A 25,830-nucleotide genomic window follows, 5' to 3' on the forward strand; every position below is an offset into this window, starting at 1 on the left:
TTAGAACAATAAATATTCCTTTCCAAGTCAGTATACAAATTTTTCTGTCCCCCTGGTGACATTGTTGTATTGATCTGTATACCAGCATCTTTAATAATTGTGTCTGCAAACTGTAAAATGTGCTGAAAGCTTATTTGAAATATTCTAAAGGTGTTGATGTAAAATTATTCATTTACTTGGTACTAAATCCATGTAGGGTTTTCTTTAGTAAATGTAGTGGATTCTGGATTAAGCCCTTTTGCAATATGCATGTATTAATAAATCAGAAAGGAACTGCTGTTGTTCAGTTCACTGTTTTTTTGTCAAGTGTTCCAGTTTGATTCCTGTCTGAAAAATAAGTGCTCCTTGCTGTTTTACTTCTTGATTGCTTTTTATTGTGTGAGAGAGGAATAGTCACTCATACTGACTTAATTTTCTCATTTGATCTATTCAAATTTTCATTTTGGATTGGTTTTCATAGTAGTAGCAGATATAGCTGATAGAGAAAAATAAGGAAAGTATCCATCACACTTTATTGTATGTAAATGTAGTAACATCAGTGAGGAATCCCTGCCCCACAATATAGATGGTCCATTGACATGCAAATTGCTCTCAGTGCATACTGAATATACCCTTTGTGGTAGCACTCCTTTTCCATATTTAATTCTTGGTTTTGTTGAAAAAAGAAATTCATCCTTCCGTTTACAATCCAGTTGCTGATAGTTACTTACAGGGATGAGGCTTGCAGCATTTATGCTTTGCACTTAGCCGTTTCCTTTTTTCAAGTATATTGACAAGAAGTAATTAAAATGAGAAATGAATAGGTTTACCAAACAATTTGTGGTAGTATGGGTGGCTTTGCATGAGGCTTGTGATGCTTATGCTTGAATGCTCATGGCTTTCAAACCAAAAATATGCTGCAGTTGTTGTATCTTCTAGAAGTGGTGGTGATGGTGTTGAAATTGTGTAATAGCTGGATGTTGTCAGTCAGATATAAATAATAATAATAATAATGCCATTGAAGTCTGTTACCTCCTGAGAAGAATCTGTTGCTTACAGTGGAAGGGGAAAAAAAAACCAAAACCAAAAGGAGTTTAAGCTGATTTTTTTTTCAGAACTTACAAAGCTATATTACTGTGAATATACAGTAAAAAGCATTTTTTTCCTCCAAATTTACTGATTCTTGGGATGTTTGTTATGCTGGTAAGGCACTTCTCTTTTCTCAAGATCTGTTGGGGAAAAGGTATGCAATGCTTTTGAAAGCCTCTTTATTTCTGCATGACCTGTGCTTCCAAATAACATGAAGGGTTAAGATAACGTTCATTGTATTATTTACTTCTTTTTTTTTTTTTTTTCCTCTCTCAGTCAGAGGCAGATTTATTTTGTCTGGATGAGAGAAAATCCACCTGTATTCCTTACTCCTCCCCCCTGCTGTTAACTATCAATTATTAAATTTGTTTCCTAAAAAGTGAAAATTAATATTAAACAGCAAACTTAATTGTAGCTTTTCAAGATGAGTTTCAGTAGAATCAGGCCAGATTCTTTCTTCGTATCTCATTTGAGTGTAACTTTTTTATGATCGTGTTACAATGCATGATTGAGTGTTCAACAACACCCAGTTCAAGGAACTGCAAGTAACTTACTGTAAGCATTTAATTGATCTCACCATCTTCTATAAATTGTCACAGACCCTTGGACCTTAATACCTTTGTTTGCCTCCTTTTTTTTTCCTTCTTTGTTATGGTTTAGGTGTATAATTGCACTTTAATACATTTGATGGGATTTCTGCTTTTGCAGACAGTCATGACTTTGAGGTTTTAAAATTATAATAGTTGTTTACATACATTAATCTGTGTTCTTTGTAACATACAGTCATACAGCTGGAACGGATTTATTAATCAGTTTTATAAATAAGCTCCTATGTTTCAGCTGAACAGATTGGAGAAAAATAGACAAATGTTTCTTCAAGACATTTTCTCATGAAATTGTAATTAGAAATTAGGTTATTTTGATGTTTGGATTAAAAATAAATGTTGAGTTAAATAGTTGAATATTTATTTTACTGTTGTCAGCATTTTCTTTAATCTATTTTATGCTTGGAATGGCAAACTTTAATTAAATTTGCAGTTCTTCCAGCACAATTAAGAATGTACTTATGCATAACGGGACATAAATCTGCATGAAAATAAGCCATCTTTGACTACAAAAGTAATAATTAAATGAATTTTTAAATCATGCTTTATAGAATCAACAAAGCCATTTCATGTGGCGTAGCAGCTGTTTTGGTATAGCTCTATAAAACTCATATGGAAGAAAATTCCTTTGCTGAGGAATTCAAAGTGTTGCAAATTAATTTCTGGACAACAGATTCCCTCCATCTGTCTGGCTTTTTATTTTTTGACAGAAGGCTGTGGCAATTTCAGAGGTACTTTCTGTGTGTTCTTTGCTGTGGTACTCCATAGTTCTCCACACTTCCTAAATGCTTTCATCAATTCTCCAAGTTTTTTTACTTTGCCAAAACTTTATGGATCAACTGTGTGTAGTTCAGACTTTCTTTCTGTCACTCACCATAATTTGGTTGGCTTTACTGAAAAAGTCTCATTTTGCAAGGCAGCAGATCAGTAAGTAGGAACTAATTTGAGAAATGAGCACATATTCTTGCTGAATGTCCTGCCATCCTGATTCTTCTGGGACAGTGTGAACACAGCAGCAGGGAAACCATTGTAGGTGTTGTATGAAGAGAGGGATCAGTTTTGCAGTGCTACATCTTTTTGATTTTCCTTTGAAGATTTTCAAGGTATGAGTAAAGAATATGAAACTCTGAGAGGCAGAGCATCTAAGCCAGTTGAGCTTTCCAGAGGAAAGGGTATTTCACTATTGCTTTTAATAAGGATGGTGTTAAAATATAGCTTAAAATCTTTCTCACCCTGCTGGTGGTGGCATTCACAACTACCAGAACCTGATTTATACTTTTGATTAGAAAATGGAAATTAGACACTCTGCTCTTAATGGTAAAGAATGGGGCAGTAAATTTGCGATTTGCAGTGCAGTGAGCACTGACAGCCTAAGAAGTTCTTTACCATTGAGGAACTTCAGCGTCTATCAGCAAAAGGTTATACCTTGTCAGTTATTCCTGGAGTCCATGTGAAATAAAAATAATTTTTATTCTGGATATCTGTTGAGTTTTTTCTAAGATATCATAGGCATGTTCTCCCCATACTCTTGCTAGAATATAATACCCCACAGAAGTATATGCAATCAGTTCATCTCTTTCTTTGCAATTTCCCTTTTTTCTCACTTGATTTAATAATCCCTTCCTACAAATCGTCCTTTCCTTCTGACTACTTTCAAATCCCTTTTGAATTCCAACTTTCAGGAATTTTTCCTACTTTACTATTACAAATTCATCGTTTTCTGCTTTCAATGCAAGATGAATTATGTAGGGGTTTTTAGCTCTTGGTTCAGAAATGTGCTTAAAAAACATATTAAAGTTTAGCTCTAGTTTAGAAGCATAAGCATTTATACACTGTCTAAAAAGGAAATGTTTTCCTGAATTTAGGACTTCAAAATGTAATCTTTTTTAGCTAGAGCATTTAATGAAACAATGTATTTAGCTTAAAGCACTGTGAAAATAGCTTTTAATAATTTTAAGATCAGGATGAAGAATAATCAAATCCTCTTCAGAAAGTTAGGAGAAAAATAGTTTTAGATCTGAACATCACTCAGTAGAAATTAAAAAATTTCAAAAACATTTCTACGTATTTCTAGTTTAATGTATTGAAGATGAAAGTTCAGCAGAGCGTCTGAAGCAAAGAAACCCCAAGAGAATGAAGTTGCTTATCTGCTGCATAGAGCCAATGCCTGTCATCACTTGGCTGCTATAATATCTATTTTTGGAGGATAGTGATAGGGAGTACTGACTAGTTTACAGCAAATGAGGGTGAACAGCCCCATGAAACATGTTCATCGAGCTTTTAGAGATTGTCTTTGGTCCTGCCTTACTTGGGTGCACTGAAAAGATCTTCAGGAGTTTGTCTGCAGATTAGAAGAATCCATGAGGGGAAAAACTCAATGAAGTCTTGAATTATGATTATTTTTCCTCATTAGGAGATTATCTTACTACCAATTAGGTGGAAACTAAATGTTCAATTGTCTGCAATTTTCTTGGTCAGTGATATTAATTATTGGATTTTTTTAATGCAAAAAATAAAGGATAAAGAAATTACCTTACATTATGTCTCATTTTTAATCAAGACACTCTTTGGTGTAAAGTTTTGCAGGTCTTTTCAAGAAAATAGTTTATACAGTGCTTATGAAAATCTGAGTTTGAAGAGCATTATCTGAAGTACCAGGTAATGGTTGGAATCAAATACAACAAAGATGAAAGACGTCTTTTAACACATGGAAGCAATATTTTCTCAACTAGATTATTCCATACAAAAGAATAACAAAAGACATCCTAAACCAGCACTGATCTGGACAGCAATTATCTAGTGCTGTATATGAAGTAAAGATCTGATATAAAATTCATACTATCAAATCTTTCCACCAGAAATGCATCCTTCTTTAGATAAACCTATTTTTCATGTGTATTTCCTTAGGTCCTCAGAGTGATCTTTTATCTTTAATTTGTTCATTTTGAGATAACTCCATAAGCAAATCACGCATGTGCATACTCTGGAACATAGGAGATCATAAATAGAAATATGATCCAGACATGACTTCCCCATTTATCTTCATCTCTTGTTAAGAACAAAAATGACTATTTTTTATCAGTTTCAGGGCAGTGACAAAAAAATAAGGCAGATCCACCCCCAAAATCTGAAGTTATTTCTTTGAAAATATTCTTGTGATATGTTTTATTCCTCTTTTAAGTAGAATACAATTAAGTATTCATAAAAGTCAGATATTGAGCAATTAATGAAATTGGGCTGGTCAAATTTTCTGCTTTTAAATGCTTCTGTTTGAATTGAAGTTTTAGCTGGACAGATTAGAATTTGTTAACATAATAGCTAGGCTGTAGGTGATCTTGGCATGTTACTCATCTATTACATACATTTGACTTTATTTTATATAGTTCCACAAATATGCAAGACATTTTAAAGGTATAAAAAGGCAAGGTCTTTGCCTGAGGAGGTAATGTTCTTTGTAGTAAAATCTGGCTAAATCAATTTGGTGATATTATGTGTTGTCATGAATTATCCCGTAGGAGCGAGTGTTCATATAGAATCATACAATGATAGAATAGTTAGGGTTGGAAAGGACCTTAAGATCACCTAGTTCCAACTCCCCTGTCATGGGCAGGAACACCTCACACTAAACCATGTCAACCAAGGCTCTTTCCAACCCGGCCTTGAGCACCACCAGGGATGGAGCATGCACAGCTTCCTTGGGCAACCCATTCCAGTGCCTCACCACCCTCACAGGAAAGAACTTCCTCCTTATACCCAATCTAAACTTCCCCTGTTTAAGTTTTAACCTGTTGCCCCTTGTCCTATCACTACAGTCCCTAATGAAGGGTCCCGCCCCAGCATCCTTATAGGCTTCCTTCAGATACCGGAAAGCTGCTATGAGGTCTCCACGCAGCCTTCTCTTCTCCAGGCTGAACAGCCCCAACTTTCTCAGCCTGTCTTCATATGGGAGGTGCTTCAGCCCCCTGATCATCCTTGTGGCCCTCCTCTGGACTTGTTCCAGCAGTTCCATGTCCTTTTTATGTTGAGGACACCAGAACTGCACACAATACTCCAGGTGAGGTCTCACGAGAGCAGAGTAGAGGGGCAGGATCACCTCCTTCGACCTGCTGTTCATGCTCCTTTTGATGCAGCCCAGGATACGGTTGGCTTTCTGGGCTGCAAGCGCACACTGAAGCTGGCTCATGCTCATTTTCTCATTGACCAACACCCCCAAGTCCTTCTCCACAGGGCTGCTCTGAATCTCTTCTCTGCACAGCTTGTGGGTTTGTGTGGAATTGCTCCCACCCAGGTGTAGGACCTTGCATTTGGCATGGTTAAACTTCATAAGGTTGGCATCAGCCCACCTCACAAGCGTGTCAAGGTCCCTCTGGATGGCATTCCTTCCCTCCAGGGTATCAACTGAACCACACAGCTTGGTGTCATCGGCAAACTTGCTGAGGGTGCACTCAATCCCACTGTCCATGTCACTGACAAAGATGTTGAACAAGACCAGTCCCAACACCGATCCCTGAGGGACACCACTCGTTACTGGTCTCCAGATGGACATTGAGCCATTGACCTCAACTCTTTGTGTGTGGCCATCCAGTCAGTTCTTTATCCACTGAGTGGTCCATCCATCAAATTGATATCCCTCCAATTTAGAGACAAGGATGTCATGTGGGGCAGTGTCAAACACTTTGTACAAGTGCAGGAAGATGACATCAACTGCTCTCCCCCTGTTCGTCAGTTCTGTAGCCCCACCATAGAAGGCCACCAAATAGGTCAGGCAGGATTTCCCCTTAGTGAAGCCATGCTGGCTGTCACCAAGCACCTTGTTGATTTTAATGTGCCTTAGCATGCCTTCCAGGAGAATCTGCTCCAAGATTTTGCCAGGCACAGAGGTGAGACTGACTGGACTGTACTTCCGTGGGTCATCCATTTTCCCCTTCTTGAAAATGGGGGTTATATTTCCCTTTTTTCCAGTTGTCAGGAACTTCACCTGACTGCCATGATGAATCCACAGTGTCACACTTCTGTTCAGGGTTTTTTCTAAATTATGTGGCAAAACATGATAATAACCAGTCTCCATAAATAGAAGATGGGGAAAATAGAGACTGTGTATTTTATGCTGAGTCGTGGGCATTGATCTTTGTTTAGTATTTGTCTGATAAGCTGCCTTTTCACTTTTCATGCATCTTGAATTGTAGTCCTGTGCAGACAGCAGATGACCTTACTACTTCCTAGAATTAGCAGTTAAACCCGGAGTATCTGCATATCTTTTTAATTATTTGTCTTTATATATGCATTATTATACTTACATTATTGGCATAGTTGTGATAAGATGATGTTACTGCTCTCTGCCAAGGTATTACTATGATCACCCACAGAACAGGAAGTGAACTGTCACAATTTCTGCCTTTAAAACACTTCTGAACCATAAAGGTAAGGGAACCAGAATACAATTTGAATGGTCTCACTGTGCTTTCAAATCTAGTATGAAAGCAGTCATGTCATATACATGTCCATATGCATCCATTTACCTATTTGTCAGAAGGGTTTTTTTTATTTTCTTCTAGAATGTTCTTGATTTTGTCAGCTGACATGTTGATTCATATATGGAGGTTCAGCCTTCTTTAACAGTTCAGAAAAATAAATCACACTCAAATTTTCATAGGAAAAAACACGAGACAAGATGTTCCTGCTTTTCAAATAACTTACTGGTTCTTTTGTGTTTCATTTGTACTTGCAGGATTGTTGTTCAATCTCAAGTTTTATAAGTAAACAAAATAAGCAATTCTAATTTAAGCAGAAGATGGCTCCTTTTCTCATTCAAAATTGCCAGAGTTGAAAAAAATCGAAATTCATGCTTTCAACTTCTCGTTCAAAGAGAGTATTGAAAAAAGAACATTGTGCTTTGCTATTGTTCAGTAAAAATGGATTCTAGGGCATTTAGCTTTCCAAAGAAAATATTTATTGACAGAAAAGTATTTATTTTCAACATATTGTCATTCTTATCAAGTATGAATACTGTTATTTCAGGAAGATTTTGGTAGTGTCCAGCTGTGTTTAGAAGATCCAGGAGTTTAGAAACTCAGTCTTAATATAACTCTGGGTTTCACATAGTCGTATTCCAACATCACATAATAATCCATGGGGACTGGAATCTCTGTGTGCTTATGCTATAGAAATAAGCAATACTAACCTATTTGTCATCAGCTCTCTTAGCCTATGAACAATTTATTTTATATAATGTAAGTTTTGGCTTCTACTGTGAAACTCTCAACCCTATCACATCCCCCTTATTTCTCTTTTGTGCATTGATAATACACAGAAATGTCCCAGGTATGTCCATTGTAAGTGAAAGTTTTGTCCATCGCAGCCTGTAGACAAAAAAGCTCTGTGTTTAAAAGGTGGTGTTTTTTTTGTATTCCACTTATCTTTTGATGCAGTCTGTTGTGTGTAGTAATGATGTTATCAGAAATAGTTTACAAATGAAAGCTAGTTTTACATTTATATTGTACTGCATACATTTCTTTAAAAAATGATATTCTAATGATATTTTTATCAAATATCTGTGCAAATAAGTCTTCCTCTGCAATGCTGAAAGAAAAAAAAAAAATACAAAACCAAAACCAAGGTTTTGTTTTATTATTCGGTTGGGGGTTTTTGTTTTTTCTGGGGGTTTGGTTTTGTTTTTTTTGTTTGTTTTTTTTTTTAATACTAAAAAAAAAGGACAACCTGAATAAACAACAGGGCAAGAACTGTTAGGAATCCTAATTGGACACTGTGCTAGTTAGCTGTTAGAAGATGGGAAAGCTGGAAAGAGCTTTAATTTGGATTAAGACCTGTCAGAGTTCACCACAAGCAGCTAGAGTCATCTGATGCACCCATCTGTTTTAAGAACTTCTTTGTTTCATGCTCGTAAGAAATAATAATTCTCTTCCTTGCTACCTGGAGAATATGTCCTAAAAGAATATTTTACGCATCTGAGTTTTGACAGATTTTACCCTGAGCATGAATCACTGTTAGTTCAACTGTTAAACTTATTGATTTCTCAGATACAAGAGCTGGCCCACGTCAAATACAGTGAATAAATGACTTCTGAGGAGCAAAATCACTTCATGGGTCTGACTGACCCATTATGTTAAAATATTTTACTGAAAACACTATGTATGGTTTTTATGATATAGATATCAGCATGTTCTGTAATGACTTGAGATCTAACTTAGACATACTCTTTACTTATGTACTGAAAATAAACAAGATTGAATTTCTTAAAGGACAACCATCTTAAGAAATGCCTACAGTCCAGTTCATGTGTTCAATGCACTTAGAAAATCCATTTTAAACAATGGGGTTTTTTCTTTGCTTTTATTTCATTTTTCATAATATCTTCTATCTGAAATTCAATAATAATGTGTCTTACTGAGAAATGTGATACGCATTATATCTTTCTCATTAAACTTTTAAATAAGATACCATTAGTATTGATGAATGTAATCCCAAATGTTCGCTTAATCTTAAAATAGTCATTGATTGTGCATTCAGGATTTTAGTCTTCCAGCCAAATGTTGTTAGGGGTCGTGAATTTTATACCAGAAGGAATTAACATCTTTCTTTGGCTGCAGTGTTATGAATTAGTTTTACAAACTAGGGATAATTTAATGAGTTTCTGTTCTTTTCTAAATGCAACAATGTTTGTTAAAAAAATCTTCTCAGATGCATTTGATATATGAAATAGAATGCTTAAGCAGTCTAGAAGCCCAAAGCTTTTATCTTTCAAAGTATTTTCTGTTAAAAATAGTTTTTAAAATAGAAGAGGCAGAGTTATTCCACAACATTGATTGGAGTCACATCAATAGCAGAGGTATTGGAGGAGGGGGTAATATTTTTCAAAAAGCTAAACTGAATATGTGTGTAGAGGAGCCCTGCTGGTTTTCACATTTATGCATGCATATATTTAAATAAATATAGGTTGAAATATTTATTTTAAAATAACCTAGAATGTAAATAACAATATGGAAAAGTAGAAGTGTGTAAAAAAAATAATTTGTCAGTGTTGTCATATATCTTTTGACTGAAATCTATCACTGACACTATCTTGAAACTAAAACCCCCAAATGTTATATACCTATCTTATTTCATTTGTTAAATGCAAGCAAGCATAATTAAACTTTACCCAGAGAGACTGTGCACTTTCAGGACCCAGCTGGACAAAACCCCCGGCCACCTAGTCTTGATTTGGTGTTGATTCTGCTTTGTGCAGATAGTTGGACTAATGACTTCCTAAGATCTGTTCAGCCTGGGTGACTCTGTGCATCAGTATTATCACGTCAGCAGTATTACCCCCTGAGATAAAGATTCCTGAGACTGAAAAAAAAAAAATTATAATTTGGAACAGTTTCCCAAAAAGAAAAAGTGTCAAATGTCTACCAAAATACCCAGTTTCATTAAGGGCCAAATAATACATGAATATTCCTTAAACCATTCTCGATAGTTTTATTCAGCCTTTTCTTTTATATTCACTTATATTCTTAATCTCCATATGTTTCTGTACCTGTGTGTATATGAGAAATATCATCCTCTGCCTCTCCAGATATATCAATGGATACAATTCTAACTAAACCAATCAGATTTGTTTGGAAGAAGTTCTGAAATGTTTGTGCTCTGCAGAATGAGGAAAATCAGATATAGGAAATAACTAAGCTCTGACTGAATTGTTGACAAATACTTCTTATTATGATGAAATAGTCAAACAGGCTGGCCAGATCTAGAAGCTATTTTTTCTAAAATGTGAAAGGAGAAAAAAAAAAATAAAAAATCTGCTTTTTTTCAGTTATTCTGTATAATTCTGTCCCTAGCAGCAGCACACATTGGATAATAATTAAATTTTGCTTAAAATAGACAAGTTGGAAAAAACATTAGTGACTTAAACAAAAAAAAAAGAGCACAGCAGTGGGTAAGACTTGCAGCTGCTTTTTCATTCTAAATTGCAAGTTCCTGATCAGAAGAATCTTGATGCAAAGAATGAAAGTGTAATGGTAACATTTTAATAAGTGGGTTTAGTCTTGAAGGAGAAACTTCTTGTATTGTGCATTCAGTCATATTGCTTGGGGAGGGGGGAGTGGCTTGTTTATTTATTTTCATAAGAATTAAAAAAAAAGTGGGTTGAAATCTACCTTTTTTTTGAGACACCTTTTTGGAACAAATTAGTGACTTCTAAAGACAAGTTCAAATGTCAGTGCCTGTGGTAAGGACAGTAACAATGTAAGTAACAATGGCAAATTGAAGGACATGCGCAGACATGTTTGAAAGCTGTCCTATAGAGGATATTTGCTCTTCCTAAATGTCTGCACAAAAATGATCTTGAAACTGGAGAGTGTTCTGCTGCTCGTCACATTTCAGAGAACCAATGCAAATCAGAATTTGGAAAGGACCTTAAGATCATCCAATCCCCCTGCCATGGGCAGGGGCGCCGCTCCCTAAACCATGTCGCCCAAGGGTCTGTCCAGCCGGGTCTTGGAACACTACGAGGGATGGTTCATTTACCACTTCTTTGGACAACCTGTTCCAGTGTCTTACCACCCTCACTTACAATAAAGAACACATTAAAGAACAGAAATGCATCAGAATTTCATTTTCTTCCACAGTCTGTCACTGTGCAGGCAACATCATTAATTTTATTTAGGTAGCAGCCTTTATCTTGCAGACACCTAAAGTGCCTACCACTTCTGAACTTGATGAAAATGCCATTAAAGTCAGCGGAACATTTCCCATTAACTTTAAAATGGACTTCTGGATCAGCTTTTGTTTACCCATTGCACAAACGCAGTGAAGTCATTGCCGTATTGTGACAGTATCAGCCAGGTGGACAATGAATAAGGAACAGTGTGCCACCAGGATTTTCAGCAGGATCTTGTAGAGGATAGATTTATCAATGTTTTCAGAGTCTCATCTGTGCTGTAAGTCAGCCTTTAGGTCTGCAGGTTGTTTGCACCTTTGTGAACATTAGTCATCTTGCTTCCCATGGTGTTCTCTCTCCCTAGGGACTGTACTGACTGTCATCATCTTTATTTTCTGTAGCATTTTGGGTACAATTCACTTGGCCCTGATGCCCTGTTAGTTTGTAGTAGCCAGTGCTACTTTATTTTTGTCTTAAGGTGTCTTACTGAGTCAGCACCCCTAACAGTAGCGAAAGTTTTGGTACAGCAGTATAATGAAGATTTTAAAGGACATGGTGTTAAATGTGCTTTTATCTCATCAAAATGTCATTGAGGTTAAGGGCTGATCATTGATGCTGCTGTAACCTGTTTTTGGAGGCTTCTTTCAGATAGTAGATTGTGTAAATAATGTACTGTATAGGCTTTACACTTTGTTACGAGGTTTATATTTGTCATATAGTGATGTCTGTGAACCTTGGTCAAAGTTGAAGATTATTTTCTTCAAAAAACTGAAAGGAGGTTGTACTGAGGTGGGGGTCGGTCTCTTTTCCCAAGTAACAAGTGACGGGGCAAGAGGTAACAGCCTCAAGCTGCACCAGGGGAGGTTTAGATTGGATATTAGGAAACATTTCTTCATCAAAAGGGTGATCAGGCTGCCCAGAGAAGTGGTGAAATAACCACCCCTGGAAGTGGTCAAAATCGTGTTGATGAGGCTGTGACATGGTTTAGTAGTGGACTTGGCAGTCCTGGGGTAATGGTTGGACTTGATCTTAAAGGGCTTTTCCAACCTAGTTGATTCTATGATTCTGTAATGATTGTACCAGAAAGTCTCAGGCTACCATTATGGTTGAAGAACTTTCTTGAAATAATTAAAATATACTGCAGTTAGACTTAAATTAGCAAACTGAAGTGGTACTTACCGTTTTGGTAGGGGGTGTATGACTATTTCATTGTTATTTTTTTCCTTAACTAATCTTGTATCTTTTAAGTTAAATAAGGCTTTTGTATGAATGTTAGAGAACTTAGATCAGTCTTATTTTTAAGGTGATGATTCTTTTTTCCGTGTGCGTCAGTCTCAACTCACGTGTGAGCCCGTAATGCTGTACTTAAAGTTCTGAAGTCTCAATATAAAAAAAGGTGTTTCACTAATCATAGAAATACTCTGCATAGTAGCTTTCATTTGGAGATCCCCAAGTGACATGAAAGAGTTCATGAGTCATACCTCTTAAGAGTCCTGCAAAGATGTTTTTAAATTCAAATATGATATATATTTATAGACTCAAATATTTTATACTTTAAATGATGCAGGAAAGTTCTATTTTATCAATATATCGATATTATTTTTTTTATGTTAAAAAAAGCTCAGTTGGACACTTCCATGATTAACTGCTGGTCTACTTCATGATGCAGTTTTTGGCCTAATTGTTCAGTTTGTTAAAAGATTAAGAGCATTCGGAGTGGATGTTTGGTAAGACTTCCATAGAGGAAGGTTAAAACCAATTAATCTGATATATAGACACATAAAATAAAAATATAGCAAATAAGTCGAAGTTTGGTTTGCAACATCCTGAGACATGTAAAAACTAGAACTCTCCAAAAGCTCAGACTATCAAGCTGAGAAAAGAAATTTTTATTAATAATATTTCTCAAGAGTGGAATTTCACTGTGAGTCTCAGCTGCAGTATTCAGTACAGCAGCCATCTCCTTTGGCAGTCCCATAATTTCTTTTTTTCAGTATCTGAGATGAAGTTAAAATCATCATACAGTATGCAGTGGTAGGAAACTAAAAAATCTAAATATGAGCTTGGTATTAAAGTTATCGTAGCTCATCCTGATTTATGTTCTATTTGCATAGTATTCCAAAAATAGAACAACCACATTAACTGTTCTGAATATTCAGGAAAGACTGTCTATTTTGGTCTTTGCTTATATTAGTGTTCCAGTAATTTTTACAACCTTAAAGTGAAATAGGATTTTAGAACTTTCTGTTAATGTGACAAGCGAATGAATGGGGAGAAACACAGAACCAGTCAGGGTCACAGTTAGGAATAAATTGCACTGTATCCAATTGATATGTCATTGCATGTATCCAATGATATGTCATTCTAAACTTCTTTTTACTATATATCTGAATAGTTTTAAACTTCCAGGTGTTCGCATCTATCCTAGTAATTTGTTGTCCTGCCAGGGAGCATTCCCAAATTCCTACTGTGTTTTCTGTGTCTGCTTCCATAATCAGAACCTTTTAATACCAAGCTGTTTGAGAAATCTCACCCCTCTTTCTTTTTTCCCTTTTCCCTTTTTGGCTTTTCTCTTCTTGGCTCTCTTTCCTCTGCCTTGTCCAGTGTTCATGAGACTTTAACTTTCTGTTTCTTAACCCCATCCCCTACCAAATATAATTATGCACTCTCTTACTCCATTTTCTTTTTCTTTCTGTCTTTCCCTAAGAGAGAAACTTCCCTTTTTAAAATATTTTTTGTGATCTCAAAAAATCCTCACTTAATCCATATTCTGTCTACTTTATTAGTTCACCTCTTCTCACAATTAGTAATATCTACTGTCCTTATTAGTTGTCTTACATTTGATAGCTTTACAGATAAATCAGTTGATCTTGGTAAATGTGAGGTAAGTATGTCCTAGTAAAAAATAGTCTCTCTGCAATTTCTTATAATTTGGTTGCACTGTGAGACTGGAGCTTAGGAAGTGATTAAATGTGAGAAGATACCTGATTCCAGAACATCTTTGCTCATTTTGCAGATTGTATCTCAGGCTCAGATGTGTTTTAAGATTGAGATTGGATATATTTTCTGATGAACTGGGCAGATGGTCGTGTTCTTGCCAAGTGCAGCTAGATGGCATGAACTACAAGGGCAGCCCAGTTTGTTCAAAGTCCTATACAATGCCTCCATCGTGATGGTTTATTGAAAAAGTCTGGGACTACAAAAAGTTCCCATATATAGAAAGGAGTTTAAATAATATGCAGACTAAAAAATAAATACAGTAGGTGACAAATTTTGGCAGCTAAATTTAGTCCTCATTTCCACTTTTTTATATCTGATAAAGTACTACAAATGGATAAGTATTACCAATAGTGGCTAGCATATCTAGCAATCTATACATTTACTTATCTTAAATGATGAAATGAAGGTCTATTCATGAGCTATATCTCTTTCAGAAATGTTTGAGACATTTTTTATTTTTATTTTCCTTTTTAACCTTGAGATGATATGTATGGTAGTATATTATATTAGCATAAAATGTTATGATCACTGAGTGATATATGGTCATGTGTTCTTTTACAATTCATCAAGAATAATGAGTGTTAATTGGTTCCCATCATTGATTAAAGAGCTATTGAGTAAATTGGTGATGTAGTTTACTTCACAAATGGAATTTCAAGTTTCATCTCTATTGTATTTTCAACTTTATTGCTCTAAACTGAAAATATTTCTTGAAAGTATTGCTGGACATAGATAGGTAGCACTTCCTATAGTTATTCAGTGAAACTGTGGAAAAAATATTATGTTAAAAGGGATTGTTTAAAAGCATCACATAACATCTCCAAAAGAGATGTCTGTGAATGATCTTAGTGAAACTAGATGTTTAGTTGCTGTGTCTTTAATTGTTAAGGATCATGGAAAGCACATACTAGTCTCAGGAAGCCTATTCATAATATCCTGAACAGACTTCATTATTGTCGTGGTTTAAACCCAGTCAGGTAACTCGTTCACTCACTCCCCCCCTTCTTGCCCTCCCCCTACTCCCAGAGGGACGGAGAGGAGAATCGAAAAGAATGCAACTCCCACGGGTTGAGATAAGAACAGTTTAGTAACTAAGGTATAACACAAATCACTACTGCTACCACCAGTAATAATAATGATAAAGGAAATAACAAGGGAAGAGAATACATCATCTCACCACCAGCCGACCGATAACTCGTCCCCCCCAGTCCAACCAAGCTCTGACCGATACCTCCTCCAACCCCGCAGTCTCCCAGCCCTTCCGGCTTACTCCCAGTTACATCCTGGGCATGACGTGCTGTGGTATGGAATACCTCTTTGGTCAGTTTGGGTCAGGTGTCCTGTCTCTGCTTCCTCCCGGCTTCCCCTCCTCCCTGGCAGAGCATGAGGCTCACAAAGTCCTTGGCCAAACCCAAACATCCTTGTTATCAGCTCTGTTCCCAGGCCAAAAGTCAAAACACAGCACTGAACCAGCTACCAAGGAGGAGAAACATGACTGCTACTGCTGAACTCAGGACAATTATGCTTACCTATTTTGTGTTAGATATTACCACCAAAATAAAGGAAAACTATTGGAAATGACACACTAATCCTCTGTATGTTTGTAAATAGTTTATAATTATTTTGTTGTTGTTGTCTGAGAAAAATAAATAAAACACACTTTAATAGATTCTGAGATCTGTGTTTCTGACATGTTTCTTATTTATTTACATTATAATTTATTTTCTGTGTTATCCCTACAAGGTATAAATTCCCATATGCCAAAGGAAAAACAGTTAACTGAGAAGGCACTTTTTTCTAAAGTATCATCACGTTAGAAAGTGTTATCCTTAATATTCGAATTCTTTAGAATAAAATGCTTTGCCAGCTAGTTTTCTACATACATTAGAACAACACAGTTGTCTTGAATAACATTTCCCTTGCATTGTTTTTGAGCAGCATATTAAATGACAGCACTGTGCTAGAGGCAGTTTGTTCTGATAGCAATCATAGAAAAACTTAAATCAGTCTTTATCCAGAATTACTAGAAAATTATATAAAAGTATATTAAGAAATGTGGAAAGAGATGGATTACCCTAAGCTCCTTGCACTCATCTGCACTAAATCAGAATGGCACAAAAGATTTGCAAGTCAGTTGGTGTGGCCTTGCACAGCAGGGTGCAGAAGTAATAGTCAAGATCCTGAAAGAAAGGTTTAGTTGTGTCAGTGTGTCTTTCTCCTGACAGTCTCCACTGCATATTTTATACACTGCGTGATTTATTTTTCTTTTTTCTAAGCCATTTTGCTCACCTTTGCTCAAGACGTGAAAGGGTAAATCGTGAAAAAATCCAGGGAGATTGATGTGCTATCTCAGAAGAAGAGCTAAAAATGCTTGATTTGTTTTATAAAAGGATGGAATAAAAAAAGTGGTGTATATTTCTAAAGGACTGTTTTGCCATGAAAACAAATAAATGAATGTAAACCGCAAAGTAGAAGAATAAGTAAAAAATGTTAACCCCCCAGAGCAGTGGGGTCTAGGGCCAATCTTCCAATAGCAGAGGCAAAAACCTACTCACTTTGGGGGAGAAGTTTTATCAGTCTGTGCAAGTGATTGTGGGAGTATGTTGAATATCGAAGCATTGGGGATTCATTTGACAGAGGCGAAGTCTTTTTAAATCTTATAACTCAGCAGCTACAGTGCAGTTTACAACCAGCAGTTCCAGCATTTAAAAAAAAAAATTAAAAAATGTGGAATTTAAAAAAATAGGAAAAGCTGATCATCGAATACTTTCATAACCAAAGTGAATGTAATTCAAAGGAAAAAAGAACTGTAATGAAGGTGGAACAATTCTGTATTATAAAGTAGATGGAATGGGTGATATATGTGATATATTCTATGTCTAATTGCATTTGATACCTTTGATCCCCAGACTATATAGCTCCCTGATAGTTTCCTTCTTTCAACTGACTTTCATTCATTTCCAGACCTACACAAAACACTCTTGCCCATCTCTGCACCGTTCATCTAGTTCATCTATAATCTTCTTCACCCAGAACCATTCACCCTCAAAGTGAGTTAACAGAAGTTTGTGAACAAACTTCTGGAATTCTGGTCTAGTGTATTCCTGCTCTATCCTGATGTATCCTGACATACAAGAGAACCTCTCACTTAAAGAGAAATTCAGGCAAATGAAAATTATCCAGTTCAACTTGACCATGTTAATCAAGGGAAAGGATTCGGTGGCTCAAATAAGTCAAAAGTAACAAATCATAGAAGCATAGAATGGTATGGGTTGGAAGGCACTTTAAATATCACCTTATTCCAACCCCCCTGCCATGGGCAGGGATGTCTTTGACTAGACCAGGCTGCTCAAAGCCGCATCCATCCTGGCCTTGAACACTACCAGGGATGGGGCAGCCACAGCTCCTCTGAGCTATCTGTTCCAGTGCCTCACCACCCTCACAGTAAAGAACTTCTTAATATCTAATCTAAATCTACTGTCAAATAGCAGTGTGAAGTCTACTAAGGATTTTTTCCTCTCTGTCAAGTTTTGGCAGTGGATGAAAGAGATTATACAAGGGTGAATTAAATCCAGTCAATGTATTGAAAATGCACAAAGATACCTAAGCAGATTAAATAATTTTTAATTCAAAGCTTAGTAACAAACTTTACACAGTTGTAATGGATGAGAGTTGATTTCCTGTCATGACTGAGAGACATAGCAAAGTATGCATATATCTTTTTATGTTTGTCAAAGTGTATCTGGCAGAGTATATGTATTTAAGTTTATTATGACTGTCAGAAAGAGGCAGGAAAACATTGGAGTGCAGCTGCTCTATGACCTTCACGCTTGGCCACACCAGGGTGCCTGGCCAGCGCTCTCAGCATGGACAGCAGTGAGATCATGAGAAACTGCAGGGCTCCACGAATGCACAATTACAGAGTGGGCATAAAGATGGTTGTTTTTCTAAGGGTATAAAAGCAGGACCCTCTTATGGCCAAATCTGGAGCCTCACCTATGGGTGGATGCACTACATCGGAGTTTTCCCAATTGCCTGAGACTCCTGGTATTGGCTGCAATGGGGCTTCCCAGCTGGAAGTGTGGGCCTGGATGATGATCCACTGTTGACTGGTGATGTATTTCTTCTTAATTCTTAAAGAAGAAATTACTGCATTACTCTCTATGCAGTAATGATTTGATGCATTACTAATTTTCCTCTGTTCTTTATATGTATATTTCTCTAATTTGCTTTATTGTGCTTATTTACTATATACAGAGACATCTATAGTTGATTCATGTTAGTGTGCTTGTCTGCTTTAGTGTGCTTGTTTAATAAACTGCATATTATGCAGCTAGCATGTGGTCTTTTTATGGCATGCTCTGCCTGTTAGCAGAAGAATAGTGAAATACCATATCCATAAGACACTGAAAGCTGCCATCTAGATCTAAATCGTATCATCTCAATATTTCCTTATCATCTAGATCTTATCTTGGATAAGAATAGAAATTCATTTACACGTATGAATCAAAGTAGGAGGAGTTTCTTCTATTCCAAATATTTAATCACTTATAAAGATTTTCCATAGAGACTTCCAATCACAAAATTCAAAGTGGTTTATGTGTATTTGTGTCATGATTTTGGTATACCTTTTTGTTCTCTTTGATAACTGTTCTGTTTCTCTGATATCCTCTTTTCTCATGCTGGTTTGTACCCAGTCTCTGCTTTGGAATAAAGTGAGAAAAATCATTTGCTGGGAAAGGGTAGTTGCGCATGCAGGATAGTGCATGTCATGGTGCTTAAATGTAGGGTGGATGTGACCAGTGAAAACTTACTTGGCAGGCAGACTTTAGCTCTCTTTGCTCAAGTTAAGGGTGATCTGTAAAATTTCTGTTTCTCTAGCAGTTACTGTTATTCTGCTGAGGCGTGTAATTAGCTGCGCTTCTGCAATTTGGGCCATGACTTGCTGTGCAAAGGCGTGCTGGGCAGAGACCCTTGACTGAGCACTGGAAGCAGTAGGGATGTCCAGTGTCATGGCCAAACTATTTCTTGTTCTGAAAAAGCAGGGATTAATCGTTGGGGTCAGTGTGCATCTTGAACAGGTGGGCTGCCTTAAAGGCTGTCTCCACAAAGGGCTGCAATACATTGTGCACCTGCCTAATTCCCCTGCTCCTCTCTCATGTATTATTAGGCATAATTGCAGGCTTCATTAGGAATTATTACAAAGTGCTTTAGGTCTTTGGATTGATCAGGCTATGGTGGGTTTTTTTTCCATCTTTTCATTTCCTGCTTATTGCTTAACTGTGGTATCTGTAGTTCCATATATGGTGACTAAAATTTGTAGTGGCATAGTAATTTTAACAATGTAAGAGCTTCTTAATACACAAGCACAGAGCTTGTTTTGCTTTTTGTTTACTTGCTTTGGAGTAGCAAATATAGAATTCTATATTTTGTATTGATTTTACTTACAAAATCAATAAATAAAAGTAACTCAGCACAAGAGGGATTTCTGTTGCAATCTTCATGGAAATCATTGGAAGCTATAATATAACCTTAAAATGAAGTAATATGTATAAGTAATCAAACAAGTGTTGACTATTATGAATGACAAGCTTATGATATAAAATACTTTCTCAGTACTGAAGGTCTGTTTTTATTTGTGACTTTCTTCCTCTTCTCATGGGCATAGAACATAGAAATTATCTGTATTGTTTAGAGAAATGTAAGAAAGGCAGAGTGTTTCAGTGAAGTCCTAAAATACGATCTTCATTTCTCTTCAAGTTGTCTTCAGCTTCATCTTCTACTCATTATACTTCTCAGCTGTTTCTGATTCAGTGGATGCAGGAAAAAACCATTGTACTGAACTAATTGGCAGTAGGTTTTTCTAGAGCTGGTTTATGGTATTTGGTTTAGGTGAAGCTGCTATTAAATAAGTTAAACCAGCTACTCTACATAGTACTCTGGCAAAAAAATAAGATCTAGAGATCTAGATTAGCATAATTGAGGATAGGATTTGGTATAGAAGACTACACCTGGAACAGCTGACTCACTGTAAAGCCATCTGAGGGCTCTTTTGGCCAGTGTAGAGGACCAGAAATCAGGAAATCACCTGCAGATTTTGGCTTTTTTTTTTTTTTAACCTCACCCCTCAGTTATTACTCAGGGTGGGCTTATTATAACTGCTTACATAATGAGGAGAACACACTTCTCACTTCTGTATTCCAGATGAAGCAGAAAGATGTTACTTTTGAATGTTCTTCTGTCTCTGAAAGTGCGGAAGGTCAATAAACATATGTTGGAAGAATTTAAGGAGAACATACTATGAAGATCTAGGGTCACCTTTGTGTACCTGTGTAACATGCTTCCTAAATTGTTTCTGTAAGATTAAAATTTCAAGTCTTGTTTATCATTCTTTTAAAAAGTTAAGTCAGTGAATACATTACATAAATAAGGAATTTGCATTTGCATGAAGATTATATGGTATAATGAAGTTTTCAGCTTAAGATCTTCATGATTTTGCAGTCAGGCTTCCTGAGAGCTCCTTTTTACTGAAATAGAAATAGTATTATGCAGTTAAAACAAAAGTAGTTCATGTAGGTAGCACCAGTTTATCATCGACCTGATTTATTTCAGGGTTTTCTGAAGTTCAACATCACTAATGGTGCACAGAGCTAAAATAAAACCCTTTCAAAACTCAAACCTGGTCTTTGAATAAGGCTTGAGGGTGGAAGACTTTTTCAACAGCTCTCTCCACTACTCCTAAAGGTCAGTTCAGAATAGATCATGGAGTGAATAAATGAGAAACCTACAGCCATATTTTGGGGCTAATTTTCATTGTTTTATTGTAAAACAGGATAAGCTGCCAAGACCTTTCCTGTAGTTAGCAACATGATTTAACTTTCTTTTACCTCTAACAAACATACATAGACCCTGATATTTGAAATGTGTTTATTGGTTACATCAGGAGTGTGTTTTTCCCTTCTCTTCTTTATGTAAGTTACTAGGCTAATGTATACAGAAAGAAAATGCTTTAATGTGGGCTCTTATTCCTGATTGAGGAATAATGTATTGTTTTCCTGCACATAATAATCTCCCCATTGAGAATCCAGCCATTTTGACAGGAAGGAAGGAAGGGGGGAGATATCTGAAGTGTGGGAATATTGCAGCTTCCAATGCCGAGTCCACACGTCCAGTTTTACAAAGTGTTTATCTAACTGGATCAAAAGAGCAGGACCAGGCATGCAGAAACAGGCAAATAGGGTATGAAAGCATAAAGAACAATTAAATAATTCAGCATTATACTTTTCATAATATTAGGTACTGTATTGATATTTATATCAAACACAATAATTAGATCCACAGAGATCTTAACCATGTTTATACTGATTGCATAAAGCTGTCAAAGAGCACAGTCATTCAGGCACACCCTACTAATGCTTATTCCGTCAGAAAAAAATGCAAAATGTAAAAAGAAATGCCAAGATTTGCGAATTAAAAGCCAAGACAAAAGATTATGAATTTTTCTTATGTTCCAATCTTTCACTTAAAATGTTGTCCTAACAGTTTAAATGTACATTTAATGGGAACAAGAGCCTTTTTAAAGTGAACCTGTAAATAAAGCGTAAGTTGGATTTAATATAATGAGTTTCATTTTTCCTTTTCTCTAAATAAAAAACTAATGAACTTTAAACCTTAAATCTAAGTCTGATCTGGAATATCAACTAATACGAGTATCGTCTGCAATCTGATCTGTGATCAAGTAGACAAACTGAGCCTGTGGATTGAAAACACCTTCCTCTTATATGGAAATTGTAACATACTAATCCTTAACAACTGTTTCTTACCAACCCCTTCAGGAGTGAGATTCACATAGAAAGGAGTCTTTAAAACTCTTCTTGGTTGTAGTGCATAAACCAAATGGGTCTGACTGAACAAATAAAACAGACTACCATTGGTTACATAAACAAAGTCAGGTAGTTTAAGTAAAGCACCAACATTTTAGGACTGTAGTGATAGGACAAGGGGTAACGGGTTAAAACTTAAACAGAGGAAGTTTAGATTGGATATAAGGAAGAAGTTCCTTACTGTAAGGGTGGTGAAGCACTGGAATGGTTTGCCCAGGGAAGTTATGAATGCTCAATCCCTGGCAGTGTTCAAGACCAGGTTGGACAGAGTGTTGGTGGCATGGTTTAGTGGGAGGTGTCCCTGCCCATGGCAGGGGGGTTGGAGCTAGATGATCTTAAGGTCCTTTCCAACCCTAACTATTCTATGATTCTGTGAAATGTGGTGCTTCTTTGAACAGAAAGCAATTGTGAGGACAGATAAATATTTCAGTAAATTGTTAATTGGTTGGGTTGTTTTTCCTGTAAGTAAATTTAATAATCTTTAGAATCATCCAAACTCGGGTCAACAGATGTGGCAAGGGTATGTATTTCTGTGTGCATTTACATAAAATGTTAACAAAGAAAAACTGCAAATATCTGCTTGACTTCTGTTCAAAAATTTGCACAGCTTTTTGAGGAAAAAGGTGCTGAAAAATTCCCGAGTTCTTACCCAGTCAATAACCTATATACTTTTTTTTTTCTTTTAGGTTATCTACCATGCCAGAAAGACTTTTGTTTGCTTTAATTATAACTGAAATCACACTGTCTCTGCTGGCTGCAGAGCTTTTAGGAACTGTCACTCTCATTTTCCAATTTATAGATGTGCCAAGAAAGTATCTCCGTTTCCCTCTGCTCTCTAAAATTCAGAGCATTATCAGACTTTCACACAGAGCATACTTTGCTTTTGAACACGGTTGCTCTCCATGGTCGCGTGTTCATTTTCTGAATGCACTTCCACATAACTCTGCAAGAAAATTATGTTAATTAAAAGTAAACCTCAGGAAGATTCAGAGTTTATTTCCAAGGTACATTTAGGCCCTCTTCTGTCTATGGAGTAGGTAGGAGATTTCAGGTGCCCAAGGTTTATTTGGTTGCTTTTAAAATATTTTTCACTGCTTTTCCCATTTTACCATTGTTTGCAAAGTAATAAGAATTTTCAAGTGTCACAAAATGTCCTTTTTTTTTTTTTTTTTTCTCAAGAGGAGGTGGTGCTTTTATTCTGTGTCTTTTCTATTAATCCAAACCATATATTTAAAAATAATCTTTTAGTCTTCTTGTGCCTGCCAGAAAATGAGCTGTAATATTGACAAGCAGAGGAGAATTAGTGGTGGTGGAAATTGGAAGAATTAAGCTGCATGGAAGTGGAAAGAGGAGCTATTAGAGCTGTTGATAATTTTGCAGTTTTGAGACCTGCATTTATTTCTTGCAAAGACATTTATACTTCAAAGTGCTCTAGACACATAATACAGCTACCAAGGCAGACAGTCAAACTTTTCTGGGTTTGTTGTTCTGGTAACAGAAATGGGTACATGTTCAAGGTGTTGAGAGGCATTATTGAGGGGGCTAGTGTGGGAACCTGGGAGCTCTAAACCCAATCAACTCTGAGCATGAGACTGAAATGAGAAATGCGACAGCTCTCCAGCCTTGTGTTGTACTGGTAGAAAATGAATGAAGATGTGGGTTGAAGGAATATTCAAAGTGGGCTTCCGGTGGCTTTCATATTTCCTTTGACTACTAAACTGAGACTGGTTAGGGAGGGCCCCACTCAATTATGTGCACATACCATGTAAGGATGCTGTCAGTTCATACAACCATAGCAAATAATTGTCTCGAGTCCCTTGCTGCTCTTCATCCCCAACTCCAAAGAAACATGTGCAGCAGAGAAGGGAGTTCAAAAGAAAGAAGTAGTGCTAAAAACTGTTTGATAAACACCAAAATTAGAAGAAAAAGAGTAGGTAGTAAAAATGTATTGATTTGCTTTTAGAGCAGTGTAAACCAGGATAGGCTAATTAAACATTTATGGCTGTGGTACTTACACAGATATCTGTTCAACAGAATACGCATGTTGCTATGGCAATCATTTTGTTTGTCAAATGTTAAGTAAACCTAAAAAGAAAAAAAAAAACCCACACAAAAAGAAAAACACCAATCCTTGAAATGTTTTTTGGTGGTGTTTTGCTTTTTTTGTTTGGTTGGTTTGGTTTTGTTTTTTTTTTTTTTTTGTTGTCACTTTGTTTCTGGGTTGGTTTTTTTGTTGTTTGTTTCTGTCTTTGTGTTTTTTTTTGTTGTTTTTTTTCTGTGACTAGTATCTCCACCCCACATACAGCTGTTCTAAAACAGCCAATAGTCTCCAGAATACAGGATTCATGTTCTAAAATGGAAGTACCATCACTGCTGTCAGAGGTGATCTCTGCATTGCTAGGTAGCTGTACACTTGTCTGCAAGCACAAAGCAGACAAAACACCTTCCCTCACCCAGACTGTTTTGCCACATGTGCTCGCGCTGCATGGCACTTGCTTGCCTGGTTCCTAGTGCCCAACATACCCTAGATCCCTTTAAGAGCCCTGTGGGATAATTCACTTTTCCTTATGGCCTCAATGAAAAGGGTGTTCTAGTCTGTCGTCATATACAGCCACAGAAAAAGTGTAGTTTTGTGAATTTATGGTTCAGAGATGAAAGTGTAATTTCTTTGGAGAAGCTCCTATTGCCTGGCTCAGCTGTTTTACACAGTAGGGTTGGTGTTCAGGTTGATGTATTGCCTATGTTCCCCTCCAGGAGTGGAGAAACCCTGATAAGATCCATGAGTGCTGCTCACTTGTAGCCATTACTGACATCATTTCTCCTCAGAGAGCTACTACATTGAGAAGAGATGAAAACTAATGCTTTGCACTTTGCCTGGTATTTTCTCAGAAGCTGTGAATACTAGTGGCATGGATTTTTTTTCCCCTGCTATCCAGGGCAACAGTTTGCAAGACATAGCTGATAAACGCTGTCCATAGGAAGGGCAGTCTTTTTCAGAGAATATGTTACAACTCCATTTTTATGAGTGTTCTCTTAAATTTCACCTGTGAACAGCATGCTTTTATAATCTGTGACAAGAGAGCAAGACACACTTTTGACTATTTGTAAGAACTTCTGGTAGACATTTAACAATGACAGCACAGTTAACTATATTTGCCTTTTTCAAATTTATGCATTTGCATACTATTCATTGTTCTTCTGCATCACAGCTGTTTTCAGATGTGTGATTGTGGTAGTATTTTAAGAAGGAAGAAGTAGGAAGCTGGAGCATAAATCCCTTATACTGATTCTGCCCTTAATGGGTCATATCTAGAATCCTACTTAATTTGATGACTACCTGGAAAACGCTTCATTACTTTTGCTCCCTTAAAAATAATAGCAGCCATGTCCACAATTATTTGATTACAGCGCCATTTTTGACACTTCTGTCTCCGTGACTGTGCCCATAATGTTACAGCTGACTAAATTCTTTGGCAGGTGAAAGCTTTGTCTCACACACAGGAAGGATCCTGCCAAGAAAAGGATTAATTGCAAAAAGAGAAGTTCGTGTGTCTTACTTTAGGCATAACTTAGACATCTACCTCTTCTCCTGAAGATTGCAGTCCTTATTCCA

The 25,830-nt window shown here is 36.6% G+C and overlaps 1 protein-coding gene across 2 annotated transcripts in view; it reads left to right on the forward strand.

The window, feature by feature from the left end:
- DPP10 (dipeptidyl peptidase like 10) overlaps window positions 1-25,830 on the forward strand; it is a 568,807-nt gene that overhangs the window by 425,920 nt on the left and 117,057 nt on the right. The window lies entirely within an intron of this gene.

This window comes from Pezoporus occidentalis, unplaced genomic scaffold (genome assembly GCF_034315485.1).
Source record: "Pezoporus occidentalis ecotype Australia unplaced genomic scaffold, CSIRO_AGI_Poc_V1 ctg12, whole genome shotgun sequence".
NCBI classification, from domain to species: Eukaryota; Metazoa; Chordata; class Aves; order Psittaciformes; family Psittacidae; genus Pezoporus; species Pezoporus occidentalis.